At 49.2% G+C, this 21,473-nt stretch overlaps 1 pseudogene; it reads left to right on the top strand.

The window, feature by feature from the left end:
* The first annotated feature begins 7,985 nt into the window (after nucleotides 1-7,985).
* LOC140385929 (uncharacterized) overlaps nucleotides 7,986-21,473 on the top strand; it is a 125,673-nt pseudogene continuing 112,185 nt past the window's right edge.

The raw sequence follows: 21,473 nt of genomic DNA, 5'->3' as shown, positions 1-21,473 counted from the left end.
CTTTGGTGTTGGCTTATGTTATTCGGCATCAGATGCCCTTGTGAAATTGTTCAGCGGTTTAATGAAGTTAGCTTTATGATGCTGGGAGGGTTCAATTTGAGACTACACCATGTTATGAAAGCTACATCATTTACAGTCATCGTAGAAACTCTGCTGAGAAGCAAAACAGATACGAGCAACCAAAGAACAAACTGTTTCCACAAATACCAGCTAAAAGAGAGCTCAGTGTCTGGCGCAAACTTTAAGGTCACTTATATTGGATTGGATTTTGTTTATTGTCACATGTACCGAGGTACAGTGAAGTGAAAAGTATTTTTCTGCAAGCATCTCAATAGATCATTAAGTACAAGAAAAGAAAAGAAAAATACAAGGTACACAATGTAACTACATCAACACCGGCATCGGGTGAAGCATACAAGGGTGTAGTGTTAATGAGGTCAGCCCATGGTTTCCGGGTGCGGCGATGACCAGCTAAGTCGCATGTTTCGGCAGCTCCCGGTGGAACGGACTTTTGGGCTCTTAATAAGAGCCCCAATGGCAATTTTAACGGCTAGAAGCACTGTGCGGTAAACCAGAAGGGAATCCCCCCTGGAAACAGATGGAAAAAGGAGTGGGAAGTGGCCAGATTGCAGTGGATCCTTTGGAGCAGCGGCAAGGAAGGCAAGCAAGAACCAAGATGGCGACGGAAGGTGGCAGTTTAACATGGGGCCCTGAACAACAACAGTTTTTGAAATGTTGCGTGGAAGAACTTAAAAAGGAAATGAAGAAAGAGCTGTTGGCCCCGATATTACAGGCGATCGAAGGGCTAAAGGATGAGCAAAAGACTCAGGAGCGGGAGCTTCGGGTCGTGAAGGCAAAGGCTGCCGAGCACGAGGACGATATACAGGGCCTGGTGGTGAAGACGGAGATGCACGAGGCACACCATAAACGAAGTGTGGAAAGACTGGAGGTGCTGGAGAATAACGTGAGGAGGAATAATTTGAGGATTCTTGGTCTTCCTGAAGGTGCAGAAGGAGCAGACGTCGGGGCATATGTGAGCACGATGCTGCACTCGTTAATGGGAGCGGAGGCCCCGGCGGGTCCGCTGGAGGTGGAGGGAGCATACCGAGTGATGGCGCGAGGACCGAGAGCAGGAGAAATTCCCAGAGCCATAGTGGTGAGATTCCTCCGTTTTAAGGACAAAGAGATGGTCCTTAGATGGGCAAAGAAAACTCGGAGCAGTAGGTGGGAGAACGCGGTGATCCGCGTATATCAAGACTGGAGTGCGGAGGTGGCGAGAAGGAGGGCGAGCTTTAATCGGGCCAAGGCGGTGCTTCACAAAAAGAAGATAAAATTTGGAATGCTGCAACCGGCAAGACTGTGGGTCACATATCAAGGGAGGCACCACTACTTTGAGACGGCAGATGAGGCGTGGACTTTTATTGTGGAAGAAAAACTGGAATAAGCGGGTTATTAAAAAAGAACGTTTGAAACAAAGTGGTGGGGTGAGTATGGGGGGGCGAAGAGGGGGGAAAAAGGAGGGGAAAGATGAGTTTTATGTTATTAATCCTGCGTGTGGTAACTTTTCTCTCTTCCACAGGTGGTGGTGGAGGGAGGAAAGGAGGTGGAGGAGATGGGACGTTGGCCATGGGGGGCGGTGCCAAAAGGGAAGCGCGGGCTTTGTTCCCGCGCTATGATAATCATGGCAGGGATAGGGAAGCAGGAAGGAGGGGGCGTCGCACGGTGCGAGCCGAGGTCACGGGGGGGAAGCCGAGATCGGCCAGAGTTTGCTGACTTCTGGGAGCAACATGGGGGGTGTAACTACGCTAGTGGGGGATCTAGCGGGGGGGGGGGGGGGTGGGAGGGGGGAGTTACTGGGTTGCTGCTGCTGGGGAGAGGGGGGAGCCGGAATGGGGCGGGGGGCCACCGCCTGGGGGGGACACAGCTGCGTGGGAACCGGGTGAGGTGCTGGAAAAAGGGGATGGCTAATCGACAAGGGGGGGGGTAAAAAGCCCCCCAACCCGGTTGATCACGTGGAATGTGAGAGGGCTGAACGGGCCGATAAAGAGGGCACGAGTACTCGCACACCTTAAGAAACTTAAGGCAGACGTGGTTATGTTACAAGAGACGCACTTGAAACTTATAGACCAGGTTAGACTACGCAAAGGATGGGTGGGGCAGGTGTTTCATTCGGGGCTAGATGCGAAAAACAGGGGGGTGGCTATACTAGTGGGGAAGCGGGTTATGTTTGAGGCAAAGACCATAGTGGCGGATAGCGGGGGCAGATACGTGATGGTGAGTGGCAAATTACAGGGGGAGGCGGTGGTCTTGGTAAACGTATATGCCCCGAACTGGGATGATGCCAATTTTATGAGGCGTATGCTAGGACGCATCCCGGACCTAGAGGTGGGAAAGTTGGTAATGGGGTTAGATTTTAATACGGTGCTGGAGCCAGGGCTGGACAGGTCGAGATCCAGGACTGGAAGGATGCCGGCTGCAGCCAAGGTGCTTAAAGATTTTATGGAGCAGATGGGAGGAGTAGACCCGTGGAGATTTAGCAGACCTAGGAGTAAGGAGTTTTCGTTTTTCTCCTATGTCCACAAAGTTTATTCGCGAATAGACTTTTTTGTTTTGGGAAGGGCGTTGATCCCGAAGGTGAGGGGGACGGAGTATACGGCTATAGCCATCTCGGATCACGCTTCACACTGTGTAGACTTGGAGATAGGGGAGGAAACAGAAGGGCGTTCACCCTGGAGAATGGACATGGGACTAATGGCAGATGAAGGGGTGTGTCTAAGGGTGAGGGGGTGCATTGAAAAATACTTGGAACTCAATGATAACGGAGAGGTCCAGGTGGGAGTGGTCTGGGAGACGCTGAAGGCAGTGGTTAGAGGGGAGCTGATATCAATAAGGGCACATAAAGGAAAGCAGGAGAGTAGGGAACGGGAGCGGTTGCTGCAAGAACTTCTGAGGGTGGACAGGCAATATGCGGAGGCACCGGAGGAGGGACTGTACAGGGAAAGGCAAAGGTTACACGTAGAATTTGACTTGCTGACAACGGGTACTGCAGAAGCACAGTGGAGGAAGGCACAGGGTGTACAGTATGAGTATGGGGAGAAGGCGAGCAGGTTGCTGGCCCATCAATTGAGGAAAAGGGGAGCAGCGAGGGAAATAGGGGGAGTGAGGGATGAGGAAGGAGAGATAGAGCGGGGAGCGGAGAGAGTGAATGGAGTGTTCAAGGCATTCTATAAAAGATTATACGAAGCTCGGCCCCCGGATGGGAAGGAGAGAATGATGTGCTTCCTGGACCGGCTGGAATTTCCTAAGGTGGAGGAGCAGGAGAGGGTGGGACTGGGAGCACAGATCGAGATAGAGGAAGTAGTGAAAGGAATTAGTATGCAGGCGGGAAGGCTCCGGGACCGGATGGATTTCCAGTCGAATTTTATAGGAAATATGTGGACTTGCTTGCCCCGATACTGATGAGAACCTTTAATGAGGCGAAGGAAAGGGGACAGCTGCCCCTGACTATGTCGGAGGCAACGATATCGCTTCTCCTAAAGAAGGAAAAAGACCCGCTGCAATGCGGGTCCTATAGACCTATTTCCCTCCTAAATGTAGACGCTAAGATTCTGGCCAAGGTAATGGCAATGAGGATAGAGGATTGTGTCCCGGGGGTAGTCCATGAGGACCAAACTGGGTTTGTGAAGGGGAGACAGCTGAATACGAACATACGGAGGCTGCTAGGTGTAATGATGATGCCCCCACCAGAGGGGGAAGCGGAGATAGTGGTGGCGATGGATGCCGAGAAAGCATTTGATAGAGTGGAGTGGGATTATTTGTGGGAGGTGTTGAGGAGATTTGGCTTTGGAGATGAGTATATTAGATGGGTACAGCTGCTGTATAGGGCCCCGATGGCGAGCGTGGTCACGAATGGACGGGGGTCTGCATATTTTCGGCTCCATAGAGGGACGAGGCAGGGATGTCCTCTGTCCCCATTATTGTTTGCACTGGCGATTGAGCCCCTGGCAATAGCATTGAGGGGTTCCAGGAAGTGGAGGGGAGTACTCAGGGGAGGAGAGGAACACCGGGTATCTCTTTACGCGGACGATTTATTGGTGTATGTGGCGGACCCGGCGGAGGGGATGCCAGAGATAATGCGGATACTTGGGGAGTTTGGAGAATTTTCAGGATATAAGCTGAACATGGGGAAAAGTGAGCTGTTTGTGGTGCATCCAGGGGAGCAGAGCAGAGAAATAGAGGACTTACCGCTGAGGAAGGTAACAAGGGACTTTCGCTACTTGGGGATCCAGATAGCCAAGAATTGGGGTACATTGCATAGGTTAAACTTAACGCGGTTGGTGGAACAGATGGAGGAGGACTTCAAGAGATGGGACATGGTATCCCTGTCACTGGCAGGGAGGGTACAAGCGGTTAAAATGGTGGTCCTCCCGAGATTCCTCTTTGTGTTTCAGTGCCTCCCGGTGGTGATCACGAAGGCTTTTTTCAAAAGGATTGAGAAGAGTATCATGAGTTTTGTGTGGGCCGGGAAGACCCCGAGAGTGAGGAAGGGATTTCTGCAGCGTAGTAGGGATAGGGGGGGGCTGGCGCTACCGAGCCTGAGTGAGTACTACTGGGCCGCCAACATCTCAATGGTATGTAAGTGGATGGGAGAAGAGGAGGGAGCGGCGTGGAAGCGATTGGAGAAGGCGTCCTGTAGGGGGGCTTGCCTACAAGCCATGGTGACGGCGCCGTTGCCGTTCTCACCGAAGAAATACACCACAGGCCCGGTGGTGGTGGCTACTCTGAAAATTTGGGGGCAATGGAGACGGCATAGGGGAAAGACGGGAGCCTCGGTGTGGTCCCCGATAAGAAATAATCATAGGTTTGCTCCGGGGAGAATGGATGGGGGATTTGGAACATGGCAAAGAGCAGGAGTAACACAATTGAGAGATCTGTTTGTAGATGGGACGTTTGCAAGTCTGGGAGCGCTGACCGAAAAATATGGGTTGCCCCAAGGGAATGCATTCCGGTATATGCAACTGAGGGCTTTTACGAGGCAACAGGTGAGGGAATTCCCGCAGCTCCCGACGCAGGAGGTGCAGGACAGAGTGATCTCAAAGACATGGGTGGGGGACGGTAAGGTGTCAGACATATATAGGGCGATGAGAGACGAGGGGGAGATTATGGTAGACTGTGGACTGTGGACTGATGCCCTAAGTAGGGTAAACTCATCGTTCTCGTGTGCCAGGCTAAGCCTGATACAATTTAAGGTGTTACACAGGGCGCACATGACTGGAACACGGCTTAGCAAATTTTTTGGAGTCGAGGATAGGTGTGCGAGATGCTCGAAAAGCCCAGCGAATCACACCCACATGTTCTGGTCATGTCCGGCACTACAGGGGTTTTGGGTGGGGGTGACAAAGGTGCTTTTGAAGGTAGTGGGGGTCCAGGTCGAACCAAGCTGGGGGTTGGCTCTATTTGGGGTTGCAGAAGAGCCGGGAGTGCAGGAGGCGAGAGAGGCTGATGTTTTGGCCTTGGCGTCCCTAGTAGCCCGGCGCAGGATACTGTTGATGTGGAAGGAAGCCAAGCCCCCGGATGTGGAGACCTGGATAAATGACATGGCAGGGTTTATAAAGCTGGAACGGATCAAGTTCGTCCTAAGAGGATCGGCTCAAGGGTTCACCAGGCGGTGGCAACCGTTCGTCGAATACCTCACAGAAAGATAGAGGGAATGGAAAAGAAGAAGACAGCAGCAGCAGCCCAGGGGGGCGGGGGAGGAACCAGAGGGATTCTCAGGGATGTTAATATATAAGTATAATATGTATAGGTTGTTGTTATAGATAATTGTATATTGGACTGTTAAAACATATTTTTGGAGAATATTTATCTGGGACAAGGCAGTTGCTATTTAGTTTTGTTTTTGTTTATATATTATTTATTTCTTGTTTATAAAACTGGCCATTGTTATTTATATTGTTATATTACTGTGTAAAGGATACACAATGTACTGTGATGGTTGGCCAAAAATTTTCAATAAAATACATTTTTTTTTTAAATGAGGTCAGCCCATAAGAGGGTCATTTAGCAGTCTGGTAACAGAGGGGAAGAAGCTGTTTTTGAGTTTGTTCGTGCGTGTTCTCGGACTTTTGTATCTCCTGCCCGATGGAATAAGTTGGAAGAGTGAGTAAGCCGGGTGGGTGGGGTCTTTGATTGTGCTGCCCGCTTTCCCCAGGCAGCGGTAGGTGTAGATGGAGTCAATGGATGAGAGGCAGGTTCATGTGATGTACTGGGCTCTGTTCATGACTACCTGAAGTTTCTTGCGGTCTTGAGCAGTTGCCATACCAGGCTGTGATGCAGCCAGATATGAGGCATTCTGTGTTGCATCTGTAAAGGTTGGTAAGAGTTAATGTGGACATGCCGAATTTCCTTAGTTTCCTGAGGAAACTAGGTGCTGTTGTGCTTTCTTCGTGGTAGCATCCACATGGGTGGACCAGGACAGATTTTTGGAGATGTGTACCCCTAGGAATTTGAAGCTGCTAACCATCTCCAACTCGGCCCCGTTGATGCTGACAGGGGTGTGTACAGTACTTTGCTTCCTGAAGTCAATGATCAGCTCTTTAGTTTTGCTGGCATTGAGGGATAGATTGTTGTCGCTGCACCAATCCACTAGGTTCTCAATCTCCCTCCTGTATTCTGACTCGTCGTTATTCGAGATCCGGCCCACTATGATCGTATCGTCAGCAAACTTGTAGATGGAATTGGAACCAAATTTTGCCACGCAGTCGTGTGTATACAGGGAGTTTAGAAGGGGGCTAAGTACGCAGCCTTGCAGGGCCCTGGTATTGAGTACTGTTGTGGAGGAGGTGTTGTTGTTTATTCTTACTGACTCTGTTCTGTGGGTCAGAAAGTCGAGGATCGAATTGCAGAGTGAGGAGCCAAGTCCTAGGTTTTGGTGGTTTGATATGAGCTTGGCTGGGATTATGGTGTTGAGTGCAGAGCTGTAGTCAATAAATAGAAGTCTGATGTAGGAGTCCTTGTTGTCGAGATGCTCTGGGGATGAGTGCAGGGCCAGGGGGATGGCGGTTGCGGCGGTATTGTAACCTAGTCAACAGCAGTTGTCATGGACTTTGAAGGAGAGAATAGTGCCTAACCTTACTGACATCTGAAATAGATGTGTAGATTTCCAAAAACTATTTTTCACTGAAGTCTTAAATATAAGACTGCTATGGCCTGTTTAAAGTCGTGACCCCTGGGTAAAATGTTAGGGTAGGACGGTAGCACATTGGTTAGCACAGTTGCTTCACAGCTCCAGGGTCCCAGGTTCAATTCCCAGCTTGGGTCACTGTGCGGAGTCTGCACATTCTCCCCGTGTCTGCGTGGGTTTCCTCCGGGTGCTCTGGTTTCCTCCCACAGTACTGAATGCTTCCTTGATTAGAGACCAAATACCTGCTGCATACACATCCAGAGCGATGACGCCAACAGAACGTCGATATGCACAGATTGAAAAAGAGTGTCTTGGTTTACTAATAGGCATATTAAAGTTCCATGACTATGTCTATGGACTTCCTACCTTCACTGTAGAAACGGATCACAGACCGCTGGTGCATATAATTCAGAAAGATATCAACGACATGACTCCAGAGAATATTGATGAAGCTCAGAAGATACAACTTCAACCTCATCTATACACTGGGAAAAGACTTGATAATTACAGGTGCATTATCACGCTCAATCACTTCAGAAAGTGTACCTTTTAAATTTGTACAGCACGTAGAATCTCAAGTAAGCTGTGTGCTGAAAATCTTCCTGCCTCGGGTATGAAAATCTACCTCATCCGTGAAGAGACAAAGAAGGACACAATGCTTCAATGAGTCATACACCATCTCAACAATGGGTGGCCGAAAGGGCATTGTTCTAAGTTCAGAAATGTTCAAGAAGATTTGACAATCGTGGATGGATTGTTGCTTCAATTTCACCGGATAGTCATACCACGGTCTCGCCGACCCATGATTCTTAACCAAATTCATGAAGGTTACCTTGGCATTAAAAAATGCAAGAGAAGGGTGAGACAAGCTGTACACTGGCCAGGCATCAATCGTGACATCACTGATATGGCACTTGGATGTGAAACGTTTCAGAAGTTTCAACCTGCACAATGCAAGGAGAAACTACAGCAACATAGTTTGGAAACATCTCCATGGGCTGAAGTTGGTATAGATCTATTTCACTGCAATGGTCATGATTATGTTCTGATAAACGACTACTATTCGAATTATCTAGAAGTCATGAAGTTATCAGATCTCACATCCCAATCTGTTATCAAAGCAAGTAAGGAAACTTTTGCCAGACATGGAATACCTACCACTGTCATGTCTGACAATGGACCGTGTTTCGACAGCAATGAATTGCTGCAGGTCAAGGAGACACAGCCTGAGTGAGTGAGACACAGACAGAGTGAGAATATGGTAATTTGGTGCAGTGAGGTAACCAGGAAAGGTAAGTGGTTAATCTAATTTTGCTGTTTTTCAGATAAAAGTGCAGTGTAGATTCGTGTCTGATTGGCTGAAGCTGCTCCCACCCTAATTGCTGAGAGGCAGTTATCTGGCAGTCACCTGACACCTGTTAAGGGGCACAAAGGTACACATTGTATTCTTCTCTTTGAAGTTTTAGTGTGAGTCATCCTAAAGTCTGTATAAAAGACAGACAGAAAGCGCACATTAGTAAGCATTGCGCAGGTCAAGGAGACACAGCCTGAGTGAGTGAGACACAGACAGAGTGAGAATTTGGTAATTTGGTGCAGTGAGGTAATTCAGTGAAGAGTGGGAGAAGGTGCTTTTTCCCTACTGTTTTGTTCTCTTTCTTCGGGCCTAATTTCGGGAGCCGTTCGGAGGAGGAGGAGCAGTCTCCGTGAGTATAAAAACCTAACGGTAACTTCCTGTTTTACAGTTTTGTTTTCTCCAAAAGTGACGTCAGAGGGAAGCTGTGATCTGATTGGTTGATAGCAAATCTGCCCCAAATTTAAAAAAAACACAGCTAAACTCGTAAACTTAAATTAAACTAATTAATTAATTAGTGATGGCTGGTCAGGTGATGTGCTTGAGCTGCTTGTTGAGGGAGCTGGCAGATCCCATTGCGAGCTGCAGCGACCACATCTGCAGTAAGTGTTGGCTGCTCGAAGAGCTCTGGCTCAGAGTTGATGAGCTGGAGTCTGAGCTTTAAACACTGAGGCACATCCGGGAGGGGGAGACTTACCTGGACACTGTGTTTCAGGAGGCAGTCACACCTGTCAGAGTAAGTAGTTTAAATCCTGCCAGTGGCCAGGGACAGCAGGATGTGACCGCAAGTCAGGCAGGTAAAGGGAACCAGCAGTCAGGAACTCGGGAGCCTCAGCCCGTGACCCTGTCCAACAGGTATGAGGCACTTGCTCCCTGTGTGGATGGCGAACAGGGCTGCAGGAAGGATGAGTCAGCTGACCAAGGCACCATGGTTCAGCAGGCCATTCAAGGGGAGGGAGTAAATAGGCAAGTTGTAGTTGTAGGGGATTCTATTATCAGGGGGATAGATAGTATCCTTTGTGAGCAGGATAAAGAGTCCCGCATGGTATGTTGCCTGCCCGGTGCTAGGGTGCGGGACATCTCTGACCGGCTTGAAAGGATACGGGAGAGGGAGGGGGAGGATCCAGTTGTTGTGGTCCATGTCGGTACCAACAACATAGGCAAGTCTAGGAAAGAGGACCTGTTTAGAGATTATAAAGAGCTAGGAGTCAAATTTAAAAAACAGGTCCTCAAGGGTCATAATCTCCGGATTACTGCCCGAGCCATGTGCAAATTGGCATAGGGAGGCAAGAATAAGGGAAGTTAACACGTGGCTGAAAGAGTGGTGTGGGAAAGAGGGGTTCCTTTTCATGGGACACTGGCATCAGTTTTGGGACAGGGGGGACCTATACCGTTGGGATGGTCTCCTCCTGAACCGAGCTGGGATCAGTGTTCTGGCGAAAAGAGTAAATAGGGTGGTCAATAGGACTTTAAACTAAAGATTGGGGGGAAGGGAAAGTCAGGGAACCAAGAGGTGAAGTCATCAGTGGGAAGCGTAGCTGCTTAGGAATACAAAAAAGCACGAAAAGACAAAACTCAGGAGAGGTTACAATAGTCCCCATCCCACAAAATATGACAGTGTATGGAAAGGCTCAGTAAACCAAGGTCCACCACACTAAGAAAACAAAAAGGGACGGTCAATAGAGAATTAAAGGTGCTATATTTAAATGCGTGCAGTGTACGGAACAAGGTAGATGAGCTTGTGGCCCAGATTGTGACTGGCAGGTATGATGTGGTAGGCATCACAGAGACAGGTTGCAGGGGGTTCAGGACTGGCATTTAAACATCCAGGGATTCACAACCTATCGAAAAGACAAGAGAGGTGGGCAGAGGGGGCGGGGTTGCCTTGTTAATTAGGAATGAAATTAAATCAATAGCACTAAACAACATAGGGTCAGATGATGTGGAGTCTGTGTGGGTAGAGTTGAGGAACCACAAAGGCAAAAAAAACATAATGGGAGTTATGTACAGGCCTCCTAACAGTGGTCAGGACCGGGGGCACAAAATGCACCACGAAATAGAAAGTGCATGTCAGAAAGGCAAGGTCACAGTGATCATGGGGGACTTCAATATGCAGGTGGACTGGGTAAATAATGCTGCCAGTGGACCCAAGGAAAGGGAATTCATTGAATGTTTACAGGAGGGCTTTTTGGAACAGCTTGTGATGGAGCCCACGAGGGAACAGGCCATTCTGGACTTAGTGTTATGTAATGAGCCAGACTTGATTAAAGATCTTAAAGTAAGGGAGCACTTAGGAGGCAGTGATCATAATATGGTAGAATTCAATCTGCAATTTGAAAGAAAGAAGGTAGAATCAGATGTAAAGGTGTTACAGTTAAATAAAGGTAACTACAGGGGCATGAGGGAGGAACTGACGAAAATCGACTGGGAGCAGAGCCTAGTGGGAAAGACAGTAGAACAGCAATGGCAGGAGTTTCTGGGAGTAATTGAGGACACAGTACAGAGGTTCATCCCAACGAAAAGAAAGGTTATCAGAGGGGGGGATTAGGCAGCCATGGCTGACAAAGGAAGTTAGGGAATGCATCAAAGCAAAAGAGAAAGCCTATAATGTGGCAAAGAGTAGTGGGAAGTCAGAAGATTGGGAAGGCTACAAAAACAAACAGAGGATAACAAAGAGAGAAATAAGGAAAGAGAGAATCAAATATGAAGGTAGGCTAGCCAGTAACATTAGGAATGATCGTAAAAGTTTCTTTAAATACATTAAAAACAAACGGGAGGCAAACGTTGACATTGGGCCGCTCCAAAATGACGCTGGTAATCTAGTGATGGGAGACAATAGCTGAGGAACTAAATAAGTACTTTGCGTCAGTCTTCACAGTAGAAGACATGAGTAATATCCCAACAATTCCGGAGAGTCAGGGGGCAGAGTTGAATATGGTAGCCATCACAAAGGAGAAAGTGTTAGAGAAACTAAGAGGTCTAAAAATTGATAAATCTCCAGGCCCAGATGGGCTACATCCTAGAGTTCTAAAGGAGATAGCTGAAGAAATAGTGGAGGCGTTAGTTATGATCTTTCAAAAGTCACTGGAGTCAGGGAAAGTCCCAGAGGATTGGAAAATCGCTGTTGTAACCCCCCTGTTCAAGAAGGGAACAAAGAAAAAGATGGAAAATTATAGGCCAATTAGCCTAACCTTGGTTATTGGCAAGATTCTAGAATCCATTGTTAAGGATGAGATTTCTAAATTCTTGGAAGTGCAGGGTCGGATTAGGACAAGTCAGCATGGATTTAGTAAGGGGAGGTCGTGTCTGACAAACCTGTTAGAGTTCTTTGAAGAGATAACAATGACGAATGTGATATAAAATAGTTACTTTAGAGTTACTAGTTAATGTATGTAGAAATAAGCCACTTTGATTCTGGCAGTTAGGGACAAAGGGGTTTGAGACCGCATGGAAAAAGCAGGAAGAGGTGTGTCTATGAGAGTGATGCTGCATTGATAGGGGCCAGAGAAAGGGATTGGAAGTGAGCCAATCAGAATAGATCGAACAGGTCAGGAGGGACATAGGCTGACCTATGTCCGTCGAGTATGTGAAACTTGATACCATTTGAATTGATTTTGCAGAGATCCCTTTGTCTTTTAGTTCAGTCGTTTTCTGGGGTGTAAGAGGCTGGATGTCTCTTACGTTTCTGTAAGATGATTCAAGCTTGCAAGCTAAATAAATAACTTCTTTTTACGTGCGAATCCATCTCAACTTTTATTGAGGCCAGACTGACAGAGAAAGAAATTTGGGGATCAACAACAAATAGGTTAGACCAAGGAGAGCCAATGGATGTTATCTATCTTGACTTCCAAAAGGCCTTTGATAAGGTGCCTCACGGGAGACTGCTGAGTAAAATAAGGGCCCATGGTATTCGAGGCAAGGTACTAACATGGATTGACGATTGGCTGTCAGGCAGAAGGCAGAGAGTTGGGATAAAAGGTTCTTTTTCGGAAGGGCAACCGGTGACGAGTGGTGTCCCACAGGGTTCAGTGTTGGGGCCACAGCTGTTCTCTTTATATGTTAACGATCTAGATGACGGGACTGGGGGCATTCTGGCTAAGTTTGCCGATGATACAAAGATAGGTGGAGGGGCAGGTAGTATGGAGGAGGTGGGGAGGCTGCAGAAAGATTTAGACAGTTTAGGAGAGTGGTCCAAGAAATGGCTGATGAAATTCAACGTGGGCAAGTGCGAGGTCTTGCACTTTGGAAAAAAGAATAGAGGCATGGACTATTTTCTAAACAGTGACAAAATTCATAATGCTGAAGTGCAAAGGGACTTGGGAGTCCTAGTCCAGGATTCTCTAAAGGTAAACTTGCAGGTTGAGTCCGTAATTAAGGAAGCAAATGCAATGTTGTCATTCATCTCAAGAGGCTTGGAATATAAAAGCAGGGGTGTACTTCTGAAGCTTTATAAAGCATTAGTTAGGCCCCATTTAGAATACTGTGAGTAATTTTGGGCCCCACGCCTCAGGAAGGACATACTGGCACTGGAGCGGGTCCAACGGAGATTCACACAGATGATCCCAGGAATGGTAGGCCTAACATACGATGAACATCTGAGGATCCTGGGATTATATTCATTGGAGTTTAGGAGGTTGAGGGGAGATCTAATAGAAACTTACAAGATAATGAATGGCTTAGATAGGGTGGATGTAGGGAAGTTGTTTCCATTAGCAGGGGAGACTAGGACCCGGGGGCACAGCTTTAGAATAAAAGGGAGTCACTTTAGAACAGAGATGAGGAGAAATCTCTTCAGCCGGAGAGTGGTGGGTCTGTGGAATTCATTGCTACAGAGGGCGGTGGAGGCCGGGACGTTGAGTGTCTTTAAGACAGAAGTTGATGAATTCTTGATTTCTCGTGGAATTAAGGGCTATGGAGAGAGAGCTGGTAAATGGAGTTGAAATCAGCCATGATTGAATGGTGGAGTGGACTCGATGGGCCGATTGGCCTTACTTCCGTTCCTATGTCTTATGGTCTTATGAATGGGCTGAGTTTTCACGACTGTACAACTTTGCTCATTACTATCTGGGGATACAAATGGCGTGTAACTGGGGCCGGTTGCACGAGTTGACCTTGTCCCGGCTGGTTGAGCAGATGAGGGTCGAGTTTCGGAGATGGGATGCGCTCCCGCTATCACTGGCGGGGAGGGTGCCGACGGTTAAGATGACGATATTGCCGAGATTTTTATTTGTGTTCCAGTGCCTCTTGATTTTTTAAGCTAAGATGGAGGATGGCCTACGGGCGGAGGTGCTGAGCAGGGTCAACGTGACCGCTACATGCGCAAGGTTCAGCTTGATCCAGTTTAAGGCGGTGCACCGGGCGCACATGACAGCGACCCGGTTGAGTAGATTTTTTGGGGTGGAAGACAAGTGTGTCAGCTGTGCGGATGGACCAATGAACCATGTCATATGTTCTGGGCATGCCCAACACTTAGGGGATATTGGCAGGGGTTCGCGGATGTCATGTCCAGGGCATTGAAGACAAGGGTAGAAATGAGTCCAGAAGTAGCGATCTTTGGGGTGTTGGAGGACCCGGGTGTTCAGGAGGAGGGAGAGGCAGATGTTCTGGCCTTTTCCTCCATGGTAGCCCGGCGACGGATACTACTGGCTTGGAGGGAGTCTTGGCCTCCGAAGTCAGAGGCCTGGTTAACCGACATGGCGAGCTTTCTCGGCCTGGAAAAGATCAAGTTCGCCTTGAGAGGTTCGGTGTCAGGGTTCGCTCGGAGGTGGCAACCAATCATTGACTTCTTGGGCAATTAATCGTCAGCGGGGCGGGGGCTGGGGGCTAGGGTAGTATAGAGTAGGAGGTCAAATAGGTGGGCCTTGGAGGGACGGATGTCGGCGGCTGTTTTTTTTTGATTACTGTTCTTTGTACTCTATTGTTTTTTGTACTGTGGTTGTTTGTTATGCCAAAAATACCCCATTAAAAATTGTTTCAAAAAAACTTTACTCATCACGTGAGTGCACATTACCCACAGTCGAATGAAAAGTTTAAAAAAAGTACAAATCATCAAAGAACTTCTAAACAAAACTATGGATTCTTCGTCAGATATCAATCTAGCACTACTTCATACAGAGCGGCGACTCTTTCAACTGGACTATCATTTGCACAGATGTTAATGAACAGAGATTTGAGAACAACTCTGCCATCTTCCAAATGGGCAGCATGGTAGCACAGTGGGTAGCACTGTTGCTTCACAGCTCCAAGGTCCCAGGTTTGATTCCCGGCTTGGGTCATTGTCTGTGCGGAGTCTGTACGTTCTCCCTGTGTCTGTGTGGGTTTCCTCCGGGTGCTCCGGTTTCCTCCCACAAGTTCCGAAAGACGTGTTGTTCGGTGAATTGGATATTCTAAATTCTCTCTTTGTGTACCGAACAGGCGCTAGAGTGTGGCGCTTGGGGGCTTTTCACAGTAACGTCATTGCAGCGTTAATGTAAGCCTACTTGTGAGAATAAAGATTATTTTTTTTTAAAAATCCAGATCATCTGCCAGTGATACAAAAAATGAAACAGCAGTGTGAACGACCGAGAATGTACTATGATCAACATACAACCACTCGACTTCCGGGTGCGGCTATGCAGAGCTAGGTCGCATATTCGGCAGCTCCTGCTTGGAACGGACTTTTGGGCTCTTTTACAGGGCCCCCACGGCATTTGTTTGACATTTCCCGGTGTGGGAAGAAGGCGGCAATATTCCCCCGACAGTGTCCCCCAGGAAGGGTATGTCTCTTGGTTGCCAGACACACGCAGAAACAGTGAAAGATTTGGCTGCAACTACAGGATAAACAGGGCCTCTTCCAGCATGCAGGCGGGGGAAGGGCAAGCTTAAAGCTGCAAGCTGACCTGAGGGCCTGTATCAAAGGTGAATTCTAGCAGCAGAGGGAACAACTGTGAAAAGACCTCATCAAGGCCACTGAAGGGACTTCCGGTTGCGGTGATGCCTAGCTAGCCGCACGCTTCGGCGGCTCCAGCTCCGACGGACCTTCGGGCTCTTTTAAGAGCCTCAACGGGGAATTTTTCGACGACGCAACCCGGTGTGGGGCGTGTGAGAAGGGAGTCCCCCCCAAACGAAGGAGGAAAAAACCGGCGGCGGCGGCTGCAGCGCGAGGAATCGTCGACCAAAGGGTCAGAAAGAGAGAAGTACAAGATGGCGGCGGAGAAAGCGCAGGCGACATGGGGGCCTGAGCATGAAATTGTGAGACGGTGCGTGGAGCTGCTGAAGAGGGAGGTGCTGACCCCGTTGCTACAGGCAATTGAGGGGCTCAAGGAGACATTAAAGACCCAGGAGACAGAGCTCCGTGTGGTGGAGCAGAAGGTGACAGATATTGAGGACGAGATCCTGGGCCTGGCGGTTAAGACACAGACGCACGAGGCACTTCATAAAAAGTGTACTGAAAGGATCGAAGCCCTAGAAAATGGAGCGCGAAGGAAGAACCTTCGGATACTGGGTCTCCCTGAGGGTGTGGAAGGAGTGGACTGTGGAGCGTACGCAAGTACGATGCTGAGCTCACTGATGGGTGCTGAGGCCCCTACGGGCCCCTTGGAGGTGGAGTGGGCAAATCGGATTCCGGCGAGAAGACCAAAAGCGGGAGAACCACCCAGGGCGATAATCGTGCGATTTTACCGCCTTAAGGATAGAGAAGAGGTCCTGAGATGGGCTAAAAAGGTGCGGAGTAGCAGATGGGAGAATGCAGTGGTACGGGTATACCAGGATTGGAGTGCGGAGGTGGCGAGAAGGAGGGCGAGCTTCAACCGAGCCAAAGAGGTGTTGCATAAAAGGAAGGTGAAGTTCGGGATGCTGCAGCCGGCAAGACTATGGGTCACATATCAGGAGAGACACCATTATTTCGAGACGGCGGAGGAAGCATGGACCTTCATCAAAGAAGAGAAATTGGATCGGAACTGAGGGACTGATGCTGCAGGAAATGTTATTGTTAATGTTACGGTGGAAGTTAATTGAGAAGTAAACAGGGAAGGGGGGAGACATTGGGGAAATGTGGGCGCCGGTGAGGGGGGAAAGACGGGACATAGTTGGAGAATGGGGAAGGGGAGGGGGAGGGGAAAGGGAGCTGCGCCATAAGAGGCGGGTCAGGTAAAGGGATGTTCCCGCACCAGAAAGAATAAGGCGAAAAGACAGGCGCAAGGCGGATGGGAGTTCCCCACATGGGGAGGTCGAGGAGTGAGCAGGAGTAGCCGGGGTCAGTTGAAGTCAGCTGACTTACGGAAGTAATATGGGGGGAGCAATCAAGCTAGAAAGAGATCTAGCGGGGAGGGGAGGAGGGAGGGAGAAGGGGGGGGGGCACAACTGGGTTGCTGCTGCGGAAATCCAAAAGGAAATGGCTAAAGAGTGGGTGGGCGGGGATGGTGTGCGACGCTGGGGGAGCGAGCGGGAGCGCGGAGGCGGGATATGGGACTGGCCTAGAGAAGGTAATGGCTAGTCGACACGGGAGGGGGGCAGGTAGCCCCCTAGTGAGGCTGATCACGTGGAACGTGAGAGGCCTGAACGGACCGATAAAAAGGGCCCGAGTGCTCGCGCATTTGAAAGGACTAAGGGCAGACGTGGTTATGCTCCAAGAGACGCACCTAAAGGTGGCGGACCAAGTTAGGCTAAGGAAAGGATGGGTGGGACAGGTGTTCCACTCAGGACTGGACGCAAAGAATAGAGGGGTGGCCATTTTGGTGGGGAAACAGGTCGCATTTGAAGCAAAGAACATCGTAGCAGATAGCGGAGGTAGATATGTAATGGTGAGTGGCAGGCTGGAGGGAATGGAGGTCGTGTTGGTTAACGTGTATGCCCCAAACTGGGACGAGGCGGGATTTATGAGACGGATGCTGGGGCGTATACCGGACCTGGAGGTAGGAAACTTGATTTTAGGAGGGGACTTTAATACGGTGCTGGACCCGGGGCTAGATAGATCCAGCTCAAGGACCGGAAGAAGGCCGGCAGCGGCCAAGGTACTTAAGGGGTTTATGGACCAAATGGGGGGAGTGGATCCATGGCGATTTCTTAGACCTAGGGCGAGGGAGTATTCCTTCTTCTCCCATGTCCATAAAGTGTACTCCCGGATAGATTTTTTTGTTTTGGGAAGGTCGTTGATCTCTAGGGTGGAAGAAGCTGAGTACTCAGCCATAGCGGTTTCGGATCATGCCCCACATTGGGTGGACCTGGAATTAGGAGAGGAAAGGGAGCAGAGAACACTCTGGCGATTAGATGTGGGACTGATGGCGGATGAGGGAGTGTGTGCAAGAGTGCGGGGGTGTATTGAGAGATACCTGGAGGTCAATGACGACGGCGAGGTCCCTGTGGGAGTGGTATGGGAAGCACTAAAAGCGGTGGTCAGAGGAGAGCTGATCTCCATTGGGGCCCACAAAAGGAAAACAGAGGCCAAGGAAAGGGAAAGATTACTGGGGGAGATTTTAAGGGTGGATAGGGAATTTGCAGAGACCCCGGAGGAGGAATTGTACAGGGAGAGGAGACGACTCCAGACGGAATTTGACCTTCTGACCACCAGAAAGGCGGAGGTACTGTGGAGGAAGGCACAGGGGAGGAGGTATGAATATGGGGAAAAGGCGAGTCGCCTGTTGGCTCATCAATTGCGAAAGAGGGCAGCAGCGAGGGAAATAGGAGGAATTAGAGATGAAAGGGGAGACACGGTGCGAAGGGCAGGAAAGATAAATGAGGTGTTCAAGACCTTCTATGAGGAACTGTATAGGTCTCAACCCCCAGAGGGAGAGGAGGGGATGCGGCAGTTCCTGGACCAATTGAGGTTCCCGAAAGTGGAGGAGCGGGGGGTGGTAGGCCTGGGGGCACCGATTGGGGTGGACGAGGTTATTAAGGGACTGGGAAGCATGCAAGCAGGAAAGGCCCCAGGACCAGACGGGTTCCCGGTGGAGTATTACAGAAAATATGTGGACTTGTTGGCCCCGTTGATGGTGAGGACGTTCAATGAGGCCAGGAAAGGGGGGACTCTACCCCCGACGATGTCGGAGGCGACGATATCGTTAATTTTGAAGAGGGATAAAGATCCGTTGCAGTGCGGGTCCTATAGACCCATTTCACCCATTTCATTGTTGAACGTGGACGCCAAATTGTTGGCAAAGGTGCTGGCATCGAGGATAGAGGACTGTGTCCCGGGGGTGGTGCACGAAGATCAGACAGGGTTCGTAAAAGGGAGACAACTGAATGTTAACGTGCGACGACTATTAGGGGTGATAATGATGCCCCCAGTGGAGGGGGAGGCAGAGATAGTGGCGGCAATGGACGCAGAGAAGGCATTTGATAGGGTGGAGTGGGAGTATTTATGGGAAGTGTTAAGGAGGTTTGGGTTTGGGAACGGGTTTATTAGCTGGGTTAGACTTCTTTATGGGGCTCCAACGGCAAGCGTAGTTACAGGTCGACATAGATCGGAGTATTTCCGACTATATAGGGGAACAAGACAGGGATGCCCGCTGTCTCCATTGTTGTTCGCGTTGGCAATTGAACCTCTGGCCATGGCGTTGAGAGACTCCAGGAAATGGAGAGGGGTGATTAGAGGGGGAGAAGAACACCGAGTCTCGTTATATGCGGATGACCTATTGTTATACGTGTCGGACCCAGCGGGGGGAATGATAGAGGTTATGCGAATTTTGAGGGGGTTCGGGGATTTCTCGGGGTATAGGCTAAACATGGGAAAGAGTGAATTATTTGTGATACATCCAGGGGACCAGAGTAGAGAGATAGAAGGCTTGCCTCTAAGGAAAGTGGAAAGAAACTTCCGATACCTGGGGATTCAGATCGCTAGGAGCTGGGGAACCTTGCACAGACTTAATCTGACACGGTTGGTAGAACAAATGGAGGAGGACTTCAAGAGGTGGGACATGCAGCCTCTATCGCTGGCGGGCAGGGTGCAAGCAATTAAGATGATGGTCCTCCCGAGGTTCTTATTTGTATTTCAATGTCTCCCTATACTAATCACTAAGACCTTTTTTAATAAAATAGACAGGAGCATCACGAGCTTCGTGTGGGCAGGGAAAGTTCCGAGAGTAAGGAGGGGGTTCCTTCAGCGTAGTAGGGACAGAGGAGGATTGGCACTACCGAACTTGGGCGATTACTATTGGGCCGCCAATGTGGCAATGATACGTAAATGGATGATGGAGGGTGAGGGAGCGGCGTGGGAAAGACTGGAGAGAAAGTCCTGTAAAGGGACGAGTTTAGAGGCGCTGGTGACGGCGCCGCTACCGATCTCACCTAAAAAGTTTACCACGAACCCGGTGGTGGCGGCAACATTGAATATCTGGGGACAGTGGAGGCGACAGAGAGGGGTGCGGGGAGCCCTGGTGGGGTCCCCAATCAGGAACAACCATAGGTTCGCCCCAGGAAGAATGGATGGAGGATTTCAGAGCTGGTTCCATTTGGGAATTAGGAGGGTGGGAGATTTATTTATAGATGGGACTTTTGCGAGCTTGGGAGCATTGGAGGAAAAGTATAAGTTGCCCCGGGGAAATTTCTTGAGATATATGCAGGTGAGGGCATTTACTAGACAACAGGTGAGGGAATTTCCATTGCTCCCGACACAGGGGATACAGGACAGGGTGCTTTCAGGGGTGTGGGTCGGAGAGGGCAAGGTGTCAGAGATTTACCGAGAGATGAGGGAAGAGGGGGAGGAGTCGGTGGGCGAACTAAAAGGAAAGTGGGAAGAAGAACTAGGGGAGGAGATAGAGGAGGGTATGTGGGCTGATGCCCTAAGCAGGGTAAATTCCTCTTCCTCATGCGCCAGGCTTAGCCTGATTCAATTTAAGGTGCTACATAGAGCACACATAACGGGAGCAAGATTGAGCAGGTTCTTTGGAGTGGAGGACAAATGTGGGAGGTGTGGCGGGAGCCCGGCAAACCACGCACATATGTTTTGGGCATGCCCGGCACTGGAAGGGTATTGGAAGGGAGTGACGGGAGTGATTTCGCGGGTGGTGAAGGCCCGGGTCAAACCAGGCTGGGGGTTAGCTCTATTTGGAGTTGCGGAAGAGCCGGGAGTGCAGGAGGCGAAAGAGGCCGACGTTGTGGCCTTTGCGTCCCTAGTAGCCCGGCGCAGGATCCTACTCATGTGGAAGGAGGCGAAACCCCCCGGACTGGAGGCCTGGGTAAATGATATGGCGGGGTTCATTAAACTGGAGCAGATAAAGTTTGCCCTGAGAGGATCGGCTCAAGGGTTCACCAGGCAGTGGCAGCCATTTCTCGACTACCTAGGGGAACGTTAGAGGGAAGACAGATGACCAGCAGCAGCAACCCAGGGGGAGAGGGGGGGGGGGGGGGGGGAGGGGGGGTTTAGTTTAGGTCAAAGATAAAGGGGTTTTGTTACTTGTGTATTGTTTAAAATTTCTGTATTGTTATTGTTGCGTTTGCTTTGTAAGAGGGGAAAAATTGTTGTTTGGGAAAAAAATTTCAATAAAACATTTATAAAAAAAAAAAAACATACAACCACTCTAGACTCATTGCTTCCAGATGATACCGTCAGGATCAAGGTACTTGATGGAGGTTGGTCTGCTCCTACAGTCATCAGACAGCAGCACCACGTTCTTAGATAGTTCAGACAACTGACGGAAACATACTTCGAAGAAATCGTCGTGCACTTCAAAAAATTAAGCTACACACTAAAATATTTCCAGACTTACATTTCATGAAATTATTTTCCATGACACTTTAACCAATACTCAAGCTTGTGATGACACACAGAAAACTTAAAACTGCTACGTCACCTCCTTATGTATTAAGATCTACAAGAAGAATAAGAAAACCTAATAGACTGAATTTGTAAATAATTTACAATGAACTTTGTGATCGTCACTCATTTTCACTGTACAAAGATATACATATCATGTTTTGTGATAATATTCTGCATTTTTTCCTTTTGTTACACATAGAAAAGAA

The sequence above is a fragment of the Scyliorhinus torazame genome, chromosome 11 (genome assembly GCF_047496885.1).
Source record: "Scyliorhinus torazame isolate Kashiwa2021f chromosome 11, sScyTor2.1, whole genome shotgun sequence".
Lineage (NCBI taxonomy): Eukaryota > Metazoa > Chordata > Chondrichthyes > Carcharhiniformes > Scyliorhinidae > Scyliorhinus > Scyliorhinus torazame.
The sequence above is the reverse complement of the archived record's forward strand: the minus strand, read 5'-3'. Positions and strand labels throughout refer to the sequence as shown.